The sequence below is a fragment of the Galeopterus variegatus genome, unplaced genomic scaffold, assembly GCF_000696425.1.
Source record: "Galeopterus variegatus unplaced genomic scaffold, G_variegatus-3.0.2 Scaffold1204, whole genome shotgun sequence".
In the NCBI taxonomy this organism is placed as follows: domain Eukaryota; kingdom Metazoa; phylum Chordata; class Mammalia; order Dermoptera; family Cynocephalidae; genus Galeopterus; species Galeopterus variegatus.
Window position 1 is genome coordinate 447,519 of NW_007727315.1, and position 18,306 is coordinate 465,824.

Genomic DNA, 18,306 nt, shown 5'->3' on the forward strand with positions numbered 1-18,306 from the left:
GTGGGATCCGAACCCGGGGCCTTGGTGTTATCAGCACCGCACTCTCCCGAGTGAGCCACGGGCCGGCCCGATGTGTTTGTTTTTTTTTTAATGTCATCAAAAAATTATAATGATGGTGTGGGAACTATACCATTTGGTATTTAAGAAATTAATAAATTCTAGGGCTGGCCGCTTAGCTCATTTGGGAGATGTAGCGCTGGTAACACCAAAGTCAGAGGTTTTGGCCTTCCCAGCCAAAAAAAAAAAAAATGCATTTCTCAATAGGGCCTCCATACCCAAGAAATTAATAAATTCTATTTTTAAATAGTTGAGTGTCAAATAGAGACAATTTCATGTATTTGAACTGAACAATAAGCACTCCATAAGTGTAAGCTATTAGCATCATCCCCACTCTGCAGATGAAGAAACTGAGAGGCTCAATGTGGTAGAGCCACTTGCTAATTACCACCCAGATAGTGAGAGGCAAAGCTAGGACTGGAACCCATGTGTAAGCCACCCAGAGCCTGTGGGCATTACCACTATACTACCCTGTTTACCTGGTTGTGGCTTCCAAATTCTCCCTATTGCAGCCTCAAGAAATGTGAACTACAGTTCTGGAGCACTCAGCAGACACTGTTGCTATAACTATACTAATAGAATAAATCTAGCTCTTCTGCACAGACCCCTGCGGTGCCAGAAATCACCAACCAGGCCTTAGGAATCATTTGCTGGCACACCCAGTGAGGCTGCTCTAGGGGAACTTTATGTCCGGCATACTGCTAGCAAATTCTCCCCACCAAACTAATTCCACCAAACTGATAGTTCAGGGCAGTATGGGCTTGCGTGGGACTGTGTTCATTTTCAGTGCTTTGAGTTCTTCCCTGCAGGTGAGAGGACAAGGCTGGATTCTCCTCTGGGCTCCCCACAGGGATAACAAATCAGGCCTTTAACCCAGGGCCAAGGCTGCTGACAGAAAATAAGTCACTTTGGGAACCCACTGAGGAGTAGCAAAAGGACAATTAGACAGCAGGAGCTAAAAAATAACATTGATAACGAGTAATGGCTCATTTTTATTGAAGACTTACTAGGGGGTAGGCACTGGGCTAATTGGCCAAACACGCCAAATTTTACATTCCTGGGAGGACATCCAGTAGATATATGAGTCTGGATCTCAGAAGGGAGGTCATAGCCAGGAATAAAAATAGATATCATGGAATATTATGCTGCTATTTAAAGTGCCATTCACAAAGAATGAGTAAACACAGATGATAATAGTACCTACCAGATAATGGTTTGGAGAGGAATAATTCAGGTAGAGCTGTGTGGTGGCCCACAGACACCAGTTAATAAATATGTGTTGAATGGATAAGTGAAGGACATGAGGAAATGCTTATGGTCTCAACGATATTAATAGCTACCAATATTGATTGCTTATACAAGGCACTTGGCAAAGTGCTTTGCATGCTTTATTTCTTTGATCTTTTCTAAAACCCTATTTAGTAGGTAATATATCATCAGTTTATACATGAAGAAACTGGATAAGGCTGAAATGAGGTAGTTTACCCAAGATCATAATTGGTAGAGCTGATATTTGCATGTAGAACTGGTTTAATCCATATCTCACCTGATTTACGTTTTGTTCCTCCATTCTTCCAGAAGATCTGTGGGTCTCAGAGGGTGGTCCCTGCCCTACAAGGGACATTTGGCAGTATTTGGAGACTTTTTTGGTTGTTGCATGTAGGGGGTGCTCCTGGCCTCTATAAGTAAAGGCTGACGATGCCGTTAAACATTCTACAATGTACAGGACAACCCCCTACAACAAAAGAATTATCCAGGTCAAAGTGTCAGTATTGCCAAGATAAAGAAACCCTGCTCTAGAGCAATGGTTCTTTCATCTTTTTTAGTCAAAAACGCTTCAATGAGAATCTGATGAAACCAGTGGACCCTCTCCTCAAAGGAATGCACACATGCACAAAATTTTGCATATGATCTTAGAAGGTTCATGGAAAGACCTATCCAAAGTACATATATGAACCTCAGATTAAACCAACTTGTCCTAGATGCTATAGGTGAATTCTACATTGTGGCCCCTCTGCCAAAAACTGGACCCCTTCATTTTTGGCCATTTGCAGAATTACTTTCACTACACATTGGCATGAAGCCAGTGAACTGCACTGAGGATAAGAAACAGCCCTGAGGAACTCTGGCGGTCTTTACAGTAGAGATTTAGCTGACAAAGATTCGCATAGCATCCTTTCTATGACAACCCATGGAAGCAATATCTCATGCTCCAGCACCTCTATTTATTATGGGCGACCGATCCACTTTTTTAAAAAGAATAACTTTTATTGCGTTTTTCCTTATTTTACAAGTAATCCATATGCATTATAAAAAAGAAAATGAAGGACCAGGTCATGGTTCACTTGGGAGAGTGTGGTGCTGATAACACCAAGGCCATGGGTTCAGATCCCCTTACTGGTCATCTTTAAAAAAAAAAAGAAAGAAAACAAAAGCTACAGATAAGCAGTGTGGTAGGCGTAATTCTAAAATGACCCCAAATGATCCACAGCCTTGTATAATCCACCCCCTTGAGTGTGGGCAAGACCTATGGATATGATAGGATATCACTGCTGTGATTCTGTTACTTTATATGCCAAAACGGGTTTTTTCAGAGGTAATGCCCAATCTGCTGGATTAATTAGTGGGAAGATTATCCTGGGTGGGATTGACCTAATCAGGTGAACTTTTTTTATGGCTGGCCAGTTAGGGGATCCAAACCCTTGACCGTGTTGTTATAATCCAGTACTCTAACCAACTACGTAACCAGCCAGCCCTGAACAGGTGAAAATTTTTTTGAAACATAATTGATTATACATATTTGTGGAGTACAGAGTTGAATATCAATACCTGTGTACAATATGTGGTGATCAAATCAGGATGATTAGTATATTTATTGTGAGAAGTGCCCTCACCTGTCCAATGCCAAAGGATGGACACAGGAGGTGCAGCGAAGCAAGACTTTAATTACAGCCTTATAAGGTTCAGGTGTCTGAAGGTGCAGGCACATGGAAAAGGGCTGTAGCAAGCAATTTATTCCCTAGTATGCAAGTCCCTACCCCAATTTCCTTATTGGCTGAGTATTACTGGGTGCACAATCTTCCTGAATGATGGCTAAAATTTATTCCCCCCTTTCAAGGAATTCCTTTGGGGGCTTGGGACAAGCCTGTGAAAAAGGCCCGCTTAAGCCCTGCGAAGGGAGAAACACCAGGGAATGAAGAAAATAATGGGGGTTAGTAACTAATTACCACCTCAAGGAGAGCTCTGTCTGTTCAGAGACCCTGGGAATGGGCTGGACCAGTCAAACAACTTTTGGACTGGGCCTGAATCGGTTAAAACACCCTCAGATAAGTCATTTCTGATAAATGAATCACTTAGATTATTTTCTTACAAATTCCCTCCTACTTTTCTAAGAACTACTGATTCCATTTTCATTGTATTTCTGGTTCTCTTCAAATTGTCTTAGCATTTGTTGGCTTTCCTCACCATAGTCTGGGTTAGCTCCCATCAGCGTGAGGTTATTTTGTGCATAGGTCATGGGCATTTATTTATTAATTGTGGCTTCTATAAGCCTTTGTGTCAAGCCTCTGCCACATGGAGTAATGCAGCACCCTATTGCTGTTAAAACTCCAGCTACAATTATAAGGGAATTTAGGACCGAGGCTACCATCCCCTTCCATTTCCCAAACCATCCTTCTAACCAACCAATGGATCATTAATGCCTGCATTTTTAGCCAACTCATTTGCCAATGCTGTAAGTCCTTGTAATTCTTTAATAATGGTCCCATCTGTGGCAGTATTATTTGGAGTAAAGGTGCAGCATTTCCCTCCCAGCATGACAAACTCCCCCGTGGGACTTCTATTGAATCTATGTATATATTTGAGTCAACTGACCCCTCTAATGCTCTCCGCTTTCAGGATGGACACTATTATTTTCAGCTGTGGGATGAAATGCTAAGGTGAATGGAATTGCCAATTGGACTAAAGCACAAGTTCCAGTCCATTTGGGTGTCAACAGACCACGTAGGTTTTTCCTTCCACAGTACCACCAAACATCTCTTGAGGGATGTGGAGTTTGAAATAGTTGTAACTTGGGCCGGCCCGTGGCTCACTCGGGAGAGTGCGGTGCTGATAACACCAAGGCCACTGGTTTGGATCCCATATAGGGATGGCCGGTTCGCTCGCTGGCTGAGCGTGGTGCTGACAGCACCAAGTCAAGGGTTAAGATCCCCTTACCGGTCATCTTTAAAAAAAAAAAAAAGATAAAAAAAAAAAAGAAAAGAAAAGAAATAGTTGTAACTTGACTCACCAGAGATATTTAGGATGCAGGTATGAGTAAATAGATCTCCTACAGGTTTATTGAATTTTCCCCACTGCCTGGAGAGGCAAGAGGAGTGATTCATCGCCTCTATGGAGGAAGGGATCATCCTTGGATCTGACCTTTGTAGTAGAGGGAAAAGCAACGACAGGCTTCTGCAAGTTTCATTTCGCCATGCGTCCTTGTCTTGGTATAGAGCCACCATACAGTGCATTCCCATTGGGTCTGTATCCCAACCAAGAGGAAATGGAATTACCTGCACCTGTGGCCATCCTGCAGCCCATGTGTAGCAATTGCTCTTGTTTAATGCATGCACAGAAAAGTTAACCCATTCTACCCAGGCATTTATATCCCCATATCCTGTTTCAATCTCCAGAGTCTATCGCTGATTTTCTAAATTACCACAGGAGAGGACCTGACATTGCTTCAAATTGGATGGTTTGAGGCATCTAAGTCTTTGTTATGTTGATAATTAATTTAGGCAGTTGCCTTGGATAGTAATTATCTCCTATATGAATCACCTGGAAAGACTGCTGCAAGCTTACCCCTGTCAAAATCCATCAGGTTTGGACCCAACCCATAATTTAAGGGACGTTTCTTAAAGTTACCCTTAAAGATTCTCCCAGTGGCCCACACATTTCCCACAGATCTTTAGGGGTTTTTTGTTTCTTTTTGTGTGTGTGTGACGTCTCTAGTCCCTTGACCCTGGTATAGTGAGTCCACCCCTTTTTTAGCAGTTCACACAGCAGTCTCAGTAGTGAGCAGCACCTTTTAAGGACCTTCCCAGCTCAGCTGAAGTTTGTCCTCCTCTTAGGTCTTAGTCAACACCAGGTCACCAGGATGGAAATGATGGACAGTGAATTCAAGAGACAGACTGAACAAGAAGCCCTTTTAACCTGAGGGAAGACATAGTAGAGGATATGGCCAATATATAATTTTTAAGAAATTGATCTTTGTTTTGTTTTTTTTTCTTTTTATCTTTTTTACTGACTGGTAACGGGATCGCAACCCTTGGTGTCGCGCCCGCACCAGGGACCGGCAACGGGATCGCAACCCTCGGTGTTGTGCCCGCACCGCGCTCAACCAGTGAGCAGGAACTGGTCTCCACATGGGATCTGAACCCTCGGCGGGAGCGCCGCCGCACTCCGAGGCAGCGCACTCTTCAGTGCGCCACCGGGCCGGCCCTAAGAAATTGATCTTTGAAGGGCTGACCCATGGCTCACTTGGGAGAGTGTGGTGCTGATAACACCAAGGCCATGGGTTCCGATTCCTATATAGGGATGGCCGGTTAGCTCACGTGGGAGAGCATGGTGCAGACAACACCAAGTCAAAGGGTTAAGATCCAGGGCCAGCCCGTGGCTCACTCGGTAGAGTGCAGTGCTAATAACACCAAGGCCACGGGTTCAGATCCTATATAGGGATGGCCAGTTTGCTCACTGGCTGAGCGTGGTGCTGACAACACCAAGTCAAGGGTTGAGACCGCTGAGCGTGGTGCTGACAACACCAAGTCAAGGGTTGAGACCCCCTTACCGGTCATCTTTTTAAAAAAAAAAAAAGGGTTAAGATCCCCTTACCAGGGCTGGCCAGTGGCTCACTTGGGAGAGTGTGGTGCTGACAACACCAAGGCCATGGGTTCAGATCCCATGTAGGGATGGCCGATTAGCTCACTGGGTGAGCATGGTGCTGACAACACCAAGTCAAAGGTTAAGATCTGCTGACAGGTCATCTTTTAAAAAGAAAAAAATGTGGCCGGCCCGGTGGCGCACTGCTACGGCGCACTGCTACAGTGCACCGCTTGGGAGCGTGGCGGAGCTCCCGCCGAGGGTTCGGATCCCACATGTAGACCGGTTCCCGCTCACTGGCTGAGCGAGGTGCGGGACAACACCGAGGGTTGCGATCCCGTTGCTGATCCCGGTCCGGTGCGGGTGCGACACTGAGGGTTGCGATCCGTTGCCGGTCACGAAAAAAGACAAAAAGAAAAAAATGTTGCCTCTTCTTCCTTAGGTTCCACCCTTAAGTTTATCAAGGGCTCCTGGTGGGACCTTACCAAAGGGAACCACTGACCCCCCTGAAAGAAAGTGAGCCAAGATGCTGGGTACCGTTCAAGCTTTATTTTTTATTTTATTTTATTTTTTTTAGGATCCAAACCTGTAGCATTGGTGTTATCAGCACCGCACTCTCCTGAGTGAGCCACAGGCCAGCCCTGTTTCAAACTTTATTAAAGAAAGAAATCTGCCAGGCTGTACTCAAAATGGAGGACAGCCCACGGCTGCCCTGAAAATGAGGGACAGCACCAGGTGTGGGGGTGGTAGAGCTTATACTGGTATGTTGGTGCCAAGAGCTGAGTGATGTAATTCCAGGGTGGGGATTGAGCTAGGTTATGGGAATGGAGAGTTCTGTGCATGCAGAAATGCCAAAACGATGAGGCTTCTTGTAAGAGAGAATGGGGGAGGAGAGGGGAGGAGGTGGACGGCACCATTTTGTACTTGGGCTTGTCTAAGATGGCACTGGTTATGTTGCAGATCTATTACCCACTAATCCTCATCAAAAGTCATGAGGAGTATCAACTTTTCTTCCTTTTCCCATTTGAGGCAATCTCTTTTAAAATGACCAGGTTTCCCACATTTGTAGCACCTGTTGCTAGCTTGAGGTTTTTCCCCATGAGGGCCCCTTTGGTATCTTGACTGGAATCTAGGGTTCTTTCATCCCCAATGAGGAGGATTTGATTCCATATTCTTTCTAACTACTTTTTCTACTGTGGACATCATGATCTTTGCTTTTTGTTTCTGTTTCTCATCTTCCTTCCTCACACACACCTTTTGGGCCTCTGTGAGTATTCCTGATGGAGTTTGGATGTGTTGTCCCCTCCAAAACTCGTGTGGAAATTTGATCTCCAATGTGGCAGTGTTGGAAACTGAGTGAGTCATGGGGGCAGATCCCTCATGATTGGATTAATGCTCTCCCTGGGGGTGGGGGGATTAATGAGTGAGTTCTCGCTCTATTAGTTCCTGTGAGAGCTCATTGCTTAAAAAGACCCTGGCACCTTCTCTCTCTCTCTTGCTTCATCTCACCATGTAATCTGCTTGTACCTGCTGGCTGCCTGCCACTTTCCGCCATGAGTAGAAGCAGACTGAGGTGCATGCCAGGTGCAGCTGTCCCAGAATCGTAAGCCAAATAAACCTCTCTTCTTTATAAATTACCCAGTCTCAGGTATTTCTGTTATAGCAACACAAAACGGACTAAAACAGTTCCTCAGTTTTTTCATTCCAACCATCTAATTTCTGTAACTTTTTAGAAATATCAGGCCAGCTTTTACTTACAAAATTAACTCAAGAGACCATGTCCTATTGGGTCTTCCAGGTCTAACCCAGAGTATTTCCTCATTTGGTCTCTGAGCTGCTGCAAAAAGGCAGAGGAAGTTTCCTTTTTGTCTTGTTGAATATCAGAGGCCGTGGAAACATTTTGTGACCCTGGGATGGATTCTTTAATTCCTTTGACGATTAACTCTCTGAGGTCTTGCATTTGGGCCCTATCTCTAAGATCATTATTATCCTGTTTGGGATCCAAATTTGGGAACTTTTGTTCCACCCACAGGACCCCCTGTCCAGGAGGGTGTTGTCTCTCCTAGATGGACAGAGCCCCTTTTGCTTCCGCAAGGGTACAATTCTCCACCCTGGTCTCATAGCTTCCACATCAGCACAAAACCCCTCCCTGGTTACATCAGCCTTCCCTATAGCCCATATAAGCTCTCCCACCTGAAAGCCTGGGGCTGCTCTCCACCTTGAGGGCAGCCCCAGCTGCTGCCCTCCATTCTGAGTGCAGCCTGGCAGATTCTTTTCCTTTAATAAAACTTGATTGGTGCCTGGCATTTCAGCTCACTTTCTTTCACTATGGTGCCAAAACCCAGGAAGGGTCCTGGCCAAGACCTTCAGACAATCCCCTCTCTTGGGTTGATTGCCCCCCAGCCGTCCTTCCCAGACCTGCCAAACCAGGAACCTCCAGGACTCTCTCCTCTTGCCACTCCAAGACCAACACATCCCACGTTGGCCTCAATTCAGGGTGAGTCAGTGGGTCTGTCCTATTTCTATGTGTTCCCCAACTACTTTCTATGACTACTATCTACTTCCCGAAGACCAGGTACGTGGCTGAGGGAACCCCCCTCATGCCCCCCAGCTATTGGAGGATGCTCTAGCCTGTCGGTGGCTCCTCTCTTGAAAAGAAGGTGAACACCAACGTGGACGCTCCTTGGTGTTACCCTTCTTCTACTGGGACTGATCACCTCCTTTCTCACCCTCTAAATGGGATCCTCACTATCCAAACCTCCATGCTCTACACCTATGGGCTGTCTCCTGGCCAATTTCCTCACAGTCTAAGCCTCTGTGCTCTATGCCTCTAGGCTGTACAACCTCTTGGCCTCCAGAGAGATATTAAACCCAAATGCCTCGTTTTCTACTACACTAGGGTTTGGCCTAAATACAAACTAGACAATGGATCCCAGTGGCCAGAAAATGACACTTTCAATTTGCATACTCTCAGAGACCTAGACAACTTTTGTCACCAAAGCAGCAAGCCAGAGAGATTCCTTATGCTCAAGCCATCTTCTATCTCTGATAGTGTCCTTCTCTCTGTCAAAACTGTCCTACATCTCAAACTCTCCTAGCTCATGCCTGACCTCCCCTTCTGGACTCGGATCAATCTTTTGATCCATCAGACCACTCGGCTGCCTGGCCACCTCCTTATGCTCCAGATCCTCCACCAGCCCCTTCACCTTTTCCCTCTCTCTGTCCTCAGCCACCCAACCCTTCTCCTTTTTCCCCTTGGTCAGGTGACAACCCTGCCTCAGCTCCAGCTCCTTTATACCCCCTCTGTAAAGTGGCAGGGATGGAGGGAATTGTCTGGGTCCATATCCCCTTTTCTCTTTTTGATCTCTCCCAAATCAAAAAATGACTGGGATCTTTCCAATCTGACCCAGACACATATCTTAAGGAATTCAGATATCTCACCCAGTCTTATGATCTCACCTGACATGATATTTTTATGATCCTCACTACTACTTTGTCCCCTGAGGACAGGGAGCAGGTCTGGATAATGGCCCAACAACAGGCAGATGAGGTACATGCTCAAAATAATAGGTGGCCTGTGAAAGCCATTGCCATCCCTTGCACGGACCCAAATTGGGACTACCAGACCAGCCACAGGGACCAGGATCTCTGGGATAATATGATCACACACCTACTTCATGGCCTCCAAAAGGCTGCCCACAAATCAGTCAATTATGACAAACTCAGGGAGATCACATAAAGGCCCAGTGAAAATCCCAGTGAATTCTTAACTTGCATCTTGGAGGCTTTACATAAATACACATGTATAGACCCAAACTCCCCTGCAGGCATGGCTCTCTTACACTCTCATTTCATTACTCAATCAGCCCCTGATATCCGAAAAACACTAAAAAACTTGAGGATGGTCCAAATATGACCAACGAGACCTCCTCAACACAGCTTTCAAGGTTTTTAACAATAGGGAGGAGGAGGAGAAGAAGGATCAATACAAAAGAGATCAGGCCAAATACCAGCTCCTGGCTAATGCTATCCGTGGTTCACATACTCCAAAGCCGGATGCCTCTAGGGGCAAGCCACCCAGGAACTTCTTCAAGTGTGGTCAACCAGGCCACTGGGTATGGGCCTGTCCTAACCCCAGGCCCTCTTCCAGGCTCTGTCCTCACTGCAAACAGCCAGGTCACGGGAGGGGGAGGTTGACTGTTCCACTTGCAGAGAGGCAGTGGCCCAGTCACTAACCCAGAACCTTTAGCTCCACAGCCATGCCTACTGGAGCTCCTTGGCTTTACCTGGGAGGAGGACTGATGATGCGCAGGGCCCGAGGCCCCCACAGAGATCACCATGCATGAGCCCAGGGTAACTCTCCTCATAACAGGTAAGCCAATTTCTTTTGTCATCGATATAGGGGCCACTTACTCTACCCTTCCTGAATATGCAGGACCAACAACGCCATCCTCTATCACAATAGTGGGGGTAACGGGACCAGAAAACTACCCACAGATCACTCAACACCTTTCCTGCACCCTACATCACACCCAATTCACACATAAATTCTTAATAATGCCTCAATGCCCAGTCCCCTTACTGGGATGGGACATCTTTCCAAGTTCAAAGCTACCCTTACCCTAAACACTTTAACTCCAGCTACAATACTCCTGTTACAGGCTGCCCCAGACCTGGCCCCTGAGGCTTCCACCTTCCCCTTCCCCTGGACAAGGTTAATCCCATAGTATGGGACACTTCTTCTCCCTCCATTGCTATACACCATTTCCCTATCCTTGTTAAGTTGTGGAATCCCTCTTTGTTCTCTAATGTCCCACAATACCTCATTGCTAACAAACACCTAACAGGCTTAAAACCCATCATACACAAACTCCTTTCTTTGCATCTCTTACGGCCTACCCACTCATCTTTTTTTTTTTTTTTTTTTTTATAGGGATGACCAGTAAGGGGATCTTAACTCTTGACTTGGTGTTGTCAGCACCACGCTCACCCAGTGAGCTAACCAGCCATCCCTATATGGGATCCAAACCAGTGGCCTTGGTGTTATCAGCACCGCACTCTCCCGAGTGAGCCACGGGCCAGCCCCCCACTCATCTTTTAATATACCCATCCTTCTGGTTATAAAGCCTAAAGGTTCATATCATTTAGTTCAAGACCTCAGGGCCATTAATGCAGCCATTTTACCCATAACCCCAATCATTTCTAACCCCTATACTCTTCTATCCACAATCCCAACAGCAACTCATTTCTTCTCTGTACTTTACCTCCAAGATGCCTTTTTTTTTTTTTTCTATCCCCTTACACCCTTCCTGTCAAAACCTCTTCACCTTCACTTGGACTGATCCTGATACACATTGTTCCCAAAAACTCACCTGGACAGTACTACCTCAGAAGTTTTGGGATAGCCCCCATTTCTTCGGCCAGGCCTTAGCTCAAGACTTATCTGAACTCCCCGCTCCAACCTCTAGCATTTTAATACAATATGTGGATGACCTCCTCCTTTGTAGCCCCTCCTATGAGGATTCACAGGCCCACACTGTTGCTCTCCTTAATTTCCTGGCCTCCAGGGAATATCAAGTGTTCCCCAGCAAGGCCCAAATTTCTTCTCCTTCAGTCACCTACTTGGGAGTCCACCTCACCCCCACCACCAGAGAAATAATGGTGGATCACAAGAGTCTAATTTCTGAACTTCCTACTCCTATTACAAAGGGTGAAATCCTTTTTTTGGGGGGACTTACAGGTTATCTTCACCTATGGATTCCTAACTTTGGTGTGCCAGCAAAACCACTTTATGAGGCAGCCAAAGGGGATCCTCCCATTCCCTTATATCCCACAAAGCCCATTCATTCTCCCTTCCAGTGATTAAAATCTGCTCTCCTCACAGCCCCAGCTCTATGCCTCCCAAACCTAGCTCATCCTTTTATCCTATACATCACCAAAATCCAAGGATTTGTGGTTGGGATTTTGGGGAAAGAGACGGGAGATATCTTCTCCCCTGTTGCATACCTTTCCAAACAATTGGACACCACAGCTCAAGGATGGGTTCCCTGTTTACAGGCCTTGGCAGCAGCCACTCTTTTAATATAACAAAGCTCTAAACTAACTTTTGGACAATAAACAGTCATTTGTTCCCCCCATCATATTCAAGACCTTCTCAGCCATAAGGCCATGTCAATTCTCTCCCCTTCCCTCCTACAACTTATCCACCTTACCTTCATTGAAAATTCCCAGTTCTGGGCTGGCCCGGTGGCACACTCGGTAGAGTGCGGCGCTTGGGAGCGCAGCAGCGCTCCCGCTGAGGGTTTGGATCCCATATAGAGACCGGTCCGCTCACTGGTTGAGCGCGGTGCGGGCGCGACACCGAGGGTTGTGATCCCGTTACCGGTCACGAAAAAAGACAAAAAAAAGGAAAAAAAAAAAAAAAAAGAAAATTCCCAGTTCTCCTTTAAACCTCGCCCTCCCTTAAATCCAGCCACTCTCATCACAAAACACTCACAACCCTTAGAACACAATTGAATGGAGGCTTTAGACCTCTTTCTCAATCCCTTTCCACGCATCTCCCCACATCTCATTATGCGGCCCCAACATACATGGTTCATAGATGGGAGCACCACCTCCACACCCACCCTCTGGGCGGGTTATACCATAGTAAATCTAACACAAGTTATTGAGGCTGCCCCCTCCCGAACACCACTTCCCAACAGGCAGAACTCATTGCCCTCACCTGTGCTCTCACTCTGGCAAGTAACAAAAGTATATACACTGACTCTAAGTATGCTCACCACATCCTACACTTCTGCACAGCCATTAGGAAGGAGAGAAGATACATGACCATTCAAGGAGGGCCCATAAAAAACAGACATTTTTTTTTTAAAGATAACCAGTAAGGGGATCTTAACCCTTGGCTTGGTGTTGTCAGCACCATGCTCAGCCAGTGAGCTAACCGGCCATCCCTATATAGGATCTGAACACGTGGCCTTGGTGTTAGCAGCACCACACTCTCCCAAGTGAGCCACAGGCCAGCCCTAAAAATGGACATCTTATCAAGATACTTATTGAGGCTGCACAACTCCCAAAGGAGGTTGGGGTTATACACTGCAGAGGACACCAAACCTCCAATGACCCCATAGCACAGGGAAACAAACTGGCAGATCTAACCACAAAACAGGCTACTCAACCACCAGGCTCCCACTCTTCCTCTCCTGCTCAGGTCCTTCTCATGGTCCCTACACCCTTACTCAAATTTCACCTCATTGGGGACTGTCAGCATTGTGTGGGGCTTCCCCACACTCTGCCTTACTAACACCACCAACACTACTGCCAGCCATTGCAATGCTACCACTCACTTACCCCCTGCTCATTCATGCCCTAAAACTGGAATATATTTCCTTTGTAAAACTACATTATCCTTCTGCCTACCCCCTAATGCAATTTCTTGCATATTCATTTGGCTTGTTCCCAACATCACCATCTGGGCAGATGGAGAGATGGAGACGGAACTGGGACTAACTTTGGCCCTCCCTCCCAGGAAGTGCCCCCCACTCCCATAGGGCACTAATTGTACCTTTTTAATTGGAGCAGGGATCCTTTCTGCAACTGGGACTGGTATAGCAGGCCTTGCTACCACCTCTCAATTCTATCAAAAACTCTCAGAAAAACACAAACACATAAACCAAGTAATAGATAGCATTTCCTCTCTCCAGCACAGGTCACCTCGCTTGCGACAGTCACTTTACAGGACCGTTGGGCCCTTGACCTCCTTACAGCCGAGAAGGGAGGCACCTGCCTCTTCTTGGGGGAGTAATGCTGTTATTACGTAAATGAGTCCAAGGTGATCCAAAACAACTTAAACCATTTAAAAGCAAGCATTGATCACTGACACAAAGGGTTACAAAACACAAACACACCTTGGGGGTGGCTCCAGTCACTAAACCCTTGGATACCCTGGCTTATGCCCCTACTAGGACCCCTAACTGTGCTGGGACTCATCCTACTTTTTGGTCCCTGTCTCTTTTGGTGTTTTTCTAATTTCTTGCTGGAACGTATGCAAGCCTTCACCAATGAAAATGTCACCAAATTGTTCCTGGGAGGAGGATATCAGACCCTGAGAACCGTCGACCCTTCCCCAGAGGAATGCAGCCTCCCCACACGAAACCAATACCCCACCAGCTAATTGTTTTACCTGCCTACATAAATCTTTTATTTTTTTTTTCATATCTTCACCCATCTCCAGCAGGAAGTAGCTTTAGAAGAATGAGACCTGGGCCGGCCCATGGCTCACTCGGGTGAGTGCGGTGCTGATAACACCAAGGCCACAGGTTCGGATCCCATATAGGGATGGCCGGTTGCTCACTGGGTGAGTGTGGTGTTGACAACACCAAGTCGAGGGTTAAGATCCCCTTACCGGTCATCTTTTAAAAAAAAAAAAGAAGAAGAAGAAGAATGAGACCTTTGCCCCTCTTCCCTTCTCGCTATACTTAAAAAGTGGGAATGATAGGTTCTGAACATAACCAGTGCCATTTTAGGAAAAACCAAGCACAAAATGGTTGCCAGCCCCTTTCTTTGTAAGAAACCTTATGATTTCTGAGAAACAGAAACCCTTTGCTTCCGCAAGGGTGCAGTTCTCCACCCTGGTCTCATAGCTTCCACATCAGCACAAAACCCCTCCCTGATTACGTCAGCCTTCCCTATAGCCCATATAAGCTCTTCCACCCTAACACCTGGGGCTGCTCCCCACCTTGAGGGCAGCCCCAGCTGCTGCCCTCCATTTTGAGTGCAGCCTGGCCGATTTTTTTCCTTTAATAAAGCTTGATCGGTACCCAGCGTTTTGGCTCACTTTCTTTCAACATAGAAGACAAGGGCCTGATAGACCCAGTCCTCTTCTGAGCCAAATTGTGGCCAGAAGACTGAAGGCTTATGAATTGGTTCCTTGGTCCAAATAAAACAACAGTACTTAATGGTTTTCTGTTTCTCCTTGCTCCTTGTCTGGGAATTCCTCTCCCAGTCCTTTAACATTCCCCCTAAGGGACTATCTGAGGGAATATTGGGAAGAATCTCCTTCATTCCTCTTTTCTTCATTTCCCTAGGCCTAGAATTCTTATTTCCCATTTTCATTTTATGTCAGTGTTCCCTGAGTCTGAGTTTTCCCTGACGTACTCAACTCCCCCATACTGGGGGTTTCTTGGGTATGTCAGGACTCCCTGAGGTACTCAACCCCCCTTGCTGGAGGTTTCTTGTACATATCAGGACCCACTTCATCTGTCTCTGGCCATTTCCCTCAAGGGAGAACAGAGCTGTGGTTCAAGATGCCACACTCATTTTATATCTAGGGTATGTCTCAGCCATACACTAGACCTCCAAAAATGCCCAACCACCAAGGTAGTACTTAAAGTCCAATTTACCTACCTTGGCTCATGCACGAGGTTGCCTCGTTGCTGTGGTTCCTGCTTTTTTCCCCTAGCATCACTTCTTCCATCCTCAGAATAACAGTCTCAGGTATATCTGTGTTCATGTGAGAAGCTGGGCACCAGGACAGAGCAGGCCACCCAAAATTGGGTGGGATGCATCTCCCCCTCTATCGGGGTCCCAGTCCTTCAGCTGCAGAGATCCCAGACCAGCCCCCAAATTGTGAGAAATGCCCTCACCCATCCAGTGCTAAAGGTTAGACATGGAGACATGAGGTACAGTGAAGCAAGACTTTAATTATGGCCTGGCAAGTTTTAGGTGTCTGTGAATGGGACAGGCACACAGAAAAGGGCTGTAGCAAGCAATTTATTCCCTAGTACGCAAGTCCCTACCCGCAATTCCTCTTTGGCTGAGTATTACTGGGTGCACAATCTTCCTGAATGATGGCTAAAATTTATTCCCCCCTTTCAAGGAATTCCTTTGGGGGCTTAGGACAAGCCTGTGAAAAAGGCCCGCTTAAGCCCTGTGAAGGGAGAAACACCAGGGAATGAAGAAAACAATGGGGCTAGTAACTAATTACCACCTCAAGGAGAGCTCTGTCTGTTCAGAGACCCTCAGGGATGGGCTGGACCAGTCAAACAACTTTTGGGCTAGGCCTGAATCAGTTAAAACACCCTCAGATAAGTCATTTCTAAAAATGAATCACTTAGATTATTTTCTTACATTCATCATTATGTAATGTAATCATTCTTTGTGACCCTTTACCAATTTCTCACTAACCCTCCTCCACCTCCCCCTTTCCCAGCTCTCGTAACCTCAGTTCTCTTCTCTCCTTCAGGTGAACTCTTAAAGTGGGTTTAGAGGTCAGAGATGGAGGAAGTCAAAGAGAGGCACTCCTGCCTGTTTGGCAAAAGAGCAAACATTCATGTTGTGAACTGCCTATAGGGCCACATAGCAAGGAACTCAGGGCAGCTTCTGAGAGCTGAGTAATCCCTGGGCAACAGCTAAAGAAAACTGGGAACTCAGTCTTGCAACCACACACAGCTGAATTCTGCCAACAACCTGAATGAGCTCAGAAGAGGACCCTGAGCTGCAGATGAGAACTACAGTATGGGTTGTGAAACCCTGAGCAGAAGATTATCCTAAACTGAGCCTGGACTCCAGACCCAGGGACACTGTGAGACAGTAAATGTGTGTTGTTTTAAGCCACTAAATGTGTACCAATTTGTTACACAGCGATTAGAAAACTGATACAACCAGAAAGAAAAAACAAATTTTAACTTGCATAATCCACAGGCCCACTGCTTTCATATCCTACGTATTGTTTTATGATTTGTTAATTTTTCATTCATTAATATATTATGAATATCTTTCCGTATCATTAAATATTCTATAATGTAGTTTTATAAGGGCTGCACAGAAAGTTTTCAGAATCTAAATGAAGGCACTTTAAGCAGAATATAATAAAAAAGAAAATGAAAAGATAAATAAATAAATAATGGAGTCATTTGTATTAAAACCCCTGACAAATAAAGCCAGGGAAAGTCCATGAAATGGGCAGTTCTCATGCATGCATGCCTGATAACAATAACAATATCACAAAGTATGTTGCAAAGCCACACCTTAGAGACCATTTTAATCAAAAATACTTCTACAAGGAACCACTCATCCAACCTTCATATTGATCCTTGTAGCCAAGGATAATTATCCCTAAAAAATTATATAATCCTCCATCATTTTTCCTTTAAGACCCTCCATCTTCCTTTACCTCCCTGAATATACACATAGCTTACTATGGCACCCATTTTCCCATTGCGATGACCTATTCCTGAAAAAATATCATTTTCTTTTAGGGAGCTTCTCTCTGTTAATTAGGTTGACAACTCCATGTATGGATGTAAATTTTTATATTTTCTTTCTTACACACTCTTTTTTTTAAAAATCCTGTATAGGGGATCTCAACCCTTGGCTTGGTGTTGTCAGCACCACGCTCAGCCAGTGAGCCAACAGGCCATCCCTATACAGGATCCGAACCTGTGGCCTTGGTGTTATCAGCACCACACTCTCCCAAGTGAGCCTTGGGCCGACCCTCTTTCTTACACACTTTGTGACACATGTAACCAATTTTTTCTTCTTGGCTTTTGCTGTTAGGAAGATCAGAGCCAAATTTGAAGTCTGAAGGCTGGTGTGGATCCCCTTACTGGCCAGCCACTAAAAAAAAAATTTGAAATCTGCTTCTGGCAATTTTGCCTTACCTTATCTTTGGCTTTGTCTTATTCTTCCTTCCGGCCCTTATTCTTTACTTTCCAGTGACTTTCTCCCCACCTGCTTACTGTTTATTTATTATACTAGCTCTGTTTCTTTTTACACAGTTATAGATCCCTTACTTAAAGGCTTTATTTATTTATTTATTTATTTATTAAGTCAATTCTTTATTTTCTTTCTTTTTTTTTTTAAAGATGACTGGTAAGGGGATCTCAACCCTTGGCTTGGTGTTGTCAGCACCACGCTCAGCCAGTGAGCAAACCGGCCATCCCATATATGGGATCCGAACCCGTGGCCTTGGTGTTATCAACACCGCACTCTACCGAGTGAGCCACAGGCCGGCCCTCAATTCTTTATTTTCATTTTTATTTTTTTTGTGGCTGGCTGGTAAGGGGATCCAAACCCTTGACCTCAGTGTTACAACACCATGTTCTAACCAACTAAGCTAACTAGCCAGCTCTAGGTCAATACTTTATATAACAAATTGTTTTTTACATATATAATTTATCAACATTTTATAAACCAATATTATTTCAAACCAATATTAGACTCAAAAGTTGCAAAAATAGGGCCGGCCCATGGCTCACTCGGGAGAGTGTGGTGCTGATAACACCAAGGGCACGGGTTCGGATACCTATATAGGGATGGCCAGTTAGCTCACTGGCTGAGCATGGTGCTGACAACACCAAGCCAAGGGTTGAGATCCCCTTACCGGTCATC